Raw genomic sequence first — 3,577 nt, forward strand, 5'->3', positions numbered from 1 at the left:
TCATTCACTTCAAGAATAGGATAGTAATTAATCATTAACAATTTGGGTAAACAACAACAGGATTCTCCTCCCTATTATCTCATCTTGCTTAACTCTAAACTGTGTTATTAAGTTTTCTGAATTTCTTTCATATTTTACTGTTTTTAAAATCATAATTGCTTTTGATTTGCCGAATAGAATCATAAGTATAATTTAGTGGTACTTAATCCAATTCCCTGTGGGATCGACCTCACCTGTGTGAGATTTACTACTTGATTGCGTATACTTGCGTAGCGTTTATAATTTTTAGCAACAAGTTTTTGGCGCCGTTGCCGGGGAATTGTTAAAGATTAATATTACATAAAATTATACTAACTTCTACTTTGGTATATTTTCTCTTGCTGATTTTTCTAACCTTTTTCTTGCAATATTTTCTTGATTTATTTCAGGAATCCTAAGTGCATGCGCCGTCAAGGACAATCAGTCATATTACCAGTTGATCCTGAAATTGAGAAAACTTGCAGGAAGAATCGAAAGAACAAGAGGCAAGAAAGAGTTTCAGCAACTGCTGAAACATCAGAAATCATGGCTGCCAATGTGAACAATAATGTTGGGAACAATGGGCGTAATAATGGTAATAATGGTGGCGCTGTGGAAGATCAAGCTAATGGCCGTAGCTTGAGAGATTACATTCTCCCTACTCTGACGGGAGTGCAGTCATGTATTAGGCCACCGGCAGTGGATGCAAACAACTTCGAGATCAAACCTGCCATCCTTCAAATGGTGCAGTCTTCGCCCAGTTTGGTGGTCTCCCTTCTGAAGATCCTAATTTGCATCTCTCTAACTTCATGGAACTTTGTGAAACTTTTAAAGTTAATGGAGTTAGCGACGATGCCATTAGATTGAGGTTGTTTCCATTCTCGCTCAGAGAACGAGCCAAGAGTTGGTTGAATTCTTTGCCACCGAATTCTATTGCTACATGGAATGATCTGGCAACAAAATTCTTGTCAAAGTTCTTTCCTCCAGCTAAGTCTGCAAAGCTAAGAGGAGAAATCAACAATTTCTGCCAACAAGATAATGAATCTCTCTATGAGGCTTGGGAGAGGTTTAAAGATCTGATCAGGAGGTGTCCCCATCATGGTATAGAGAAGTGGATGCTGGTTCACAACTTCTACAACGGGTTGGTTGGTAATACTAGAACTTTAATAGATGCAGCAGCTGGTGGAGCTTTTATGAGAAAGAGTGCTAATGAGGCTTACGATCTATTAGAGGAGATGGCTCTAAATAATCAGCAGTGGCCAACTGAAAGGAGTCAAACTAAGAAAGTAGCTGGTGTGCTAGAGGTTGATGCCATCACAAAGTTAACAGCTCAGGTTGAGGCATTGACTAAAATCATTGCAGGGCAAGCTAAACAAGCCCAAGTTATTTGTGAGATATGTGGAGGCAACCATCACTTTTCAGAGTGTCAGGCAGATGTGGATAATTTGCCAATGGATCAAGCAAAAGCCATTGGGAACTACTCCCAAAATAATAATTATGGGCACAACCAACAGGGGTTCTACCAGCAGAGAAATCAGCCCCAACAAAACCAACAACAAAGTCCTAGTGGCTCCAACATCCAAGCTGATTTATTGCTCCAATTCATGATGGAAACTAGAGCCTCTATTAAAACTCTAGAAACTCAAATGGAACAATTGGCTACTCAAGTGGCAAACCAAGCTCAAGGAAATTCAGCTAGCACTAGTGAGGCAAAAGGAAAAGAGCAATGTAAAGCAATTTCCTTGAGGAGTGGAAAGAATTATGATGGGCCTGATGTGGTACAACCATTCAATGAAGAAGTTAAAGATCAATCAGCACCAACTCCAACATCAATAGAAAAGAAAACTACTGATAGCCCTGCACCACCACAACAGTCTCCACCAATCAGTATTGATCATCATGTGAAGATACCTTATCCTCAGAGACTCCGAAAGACCAATCTAGACAAGCAGTTTACAAAATTTCTAGAGGTCTTCAAAAGACTACACATCAACATTCCTTTTGCTGAAGCCTTGGAACAAATGCCCCGTTATGTGAAGTTCATGAAGGAGATATTGTCTAAGAAGCGAAAAATGGAGGACTATGAAACAGCTGGCATTAACTGAGGAGTGTAGCGCCATTTTGCAAAAGAAACTACCGCCCAAGCTTAAAGATCCGGGTAGTTTCAATATTCCATGCTCTATAGGGGGTTCAGTGGAAACTAAAGCTCTATGTGATCTGGGAGCAAGCATTAATCTAATGCCGTTGTCTGTCTTCAAAAGGCTAGGATTGGGAAAAGCAAAGCCCACAACAGTGACTCTACAACTAGCGGATCGTTCTCTAACTCATCCTCGTGGCATAATTGAAGATGTACTGGTGAAGGTTGGTAAGTTTATCTTCCCTGCTGATTTCTTAATTCTTGATATGGAGGAAGATTCAACTATTCCCATTATTTTGGGAAGACCATTCTTGGCCACGGGTTGAGCATTAATAGATGTTCAAAAGGGGGAGTTAAAGTTGCGAGTCCAAGATGAAGAGGTCAATTTTAATGTTTTTGCCCCAACTGACATTCCTACCTGTTGCAAGATTGAGGTGGTGAAGGGTTCTTTTGTTAAAACTGATAAGAAGAAAGCAAAGCCTAAAGAGCGACTTCGAACGATTCAGCGTCGTTGGAAAAGATTGATGTGTGGTAGTTCTGAAGGTGAGCTTACTCGTGCAAAACTCGAAATCAACACTATTGGTGGTAAATTTTCTTCATTTAGTGCGAGGGCTCTTTTGAATGCAAAGGGTGGACTTGATCCCTTCTGATGGGGCTCAGGTAAGTTTCTCTCACCCTGGTTTATTTTCATACATTGGGGACAATGTGCATTTTAGTTTGGGGGGGGGAGACTTAATTTATTTTTTTTTCGCGTTTATTTGTTTTAGTTTAGTTTGTTTTAGTTTTTTTTAGTCTTGCGTGATAGCTAAATTGAAAGATGGATTAAATTGTTGTTATTCACTTGTGCAATGGATTGAAACATAACTGTGTGCTTGACTTGCAACTGTTTGAATTAAATTGGATGTGTGCTAGGAAGTGATTCATGTAGATTTAAAACATTTGCTATTCTCACATATCACCTCTGTTCTATTTGGTTTGTGGAATGATTGATTGAACATGGAATAGAATTTGTTTGACATACTCTCTTGAAGCGAAATCCTTGATATTTTTTGTTTGGAAAGTGATTTAGGCAAGTTTTCTTTGGAACGATTGAGCCTTTCAAGCCTACCTAGAAATATTTACCATAGTATACCCAAAGTTGAGCCTTAGCCTGTTTTAAATTTTTTTTTTTTTTTGTTCACCACTTAACTGAGCTGAATTTGTATCTTAAACTCTTTTCACCCTGAACATACCTTATTATGCCATGAGCCTTGAAGCAAGTTTGGGGGGATAAGTGATGTAAGTGGAAAAATAAAGTGTAGGAATGAGAGATTGAAAAAAAGAAGGAATAATATTGTGTGTTGTGCCTATGAAAAAGAAGAAGAAAAAAAAAACAACAAATGTCTTCTTGAAGAAGAAAAAGTTAAGAAAATTATGATGTAC

General features: G+C 38.7%; 1 non-coding gene across 1 annotated transcript; it reads right to left on the minus strand.

Annotated features, from left to right (window-relative positions):
• Nucleotides 1–1,016: 1,016 nt before the first annotated feature.
• Nucleotides 1,017–1,123, minus strand: LOC115708369 (small nucleolar RNA R71). Its single transcript, XR_004009869.2, has one exon. It is a non-coding gene; the product is annotated as a small nucleolar RNA R71 (small nucleolar RNA).
• Between the last annotated feature and the right edge of the window lie 2,454 nt (nt 1,124–3,577).

The sequence above is a fragment of the Cannabis sativa genome, chromosome 1 (genome assembly GCF_029168945.1).
Source record: "Cannabis sativa cultivar Pink pepper isolate KNU-18-1 chromosome 1, ASM2916894v1, whole genome shotgun sequence".
In the NCBI taxonomy this organism is placed as follows: Eukaryota; Viridiplantae; Streptophyta; class Magnoliopsida; order Rosales; family Cannabaceae; genus Cannabis; species Cannabis sativa.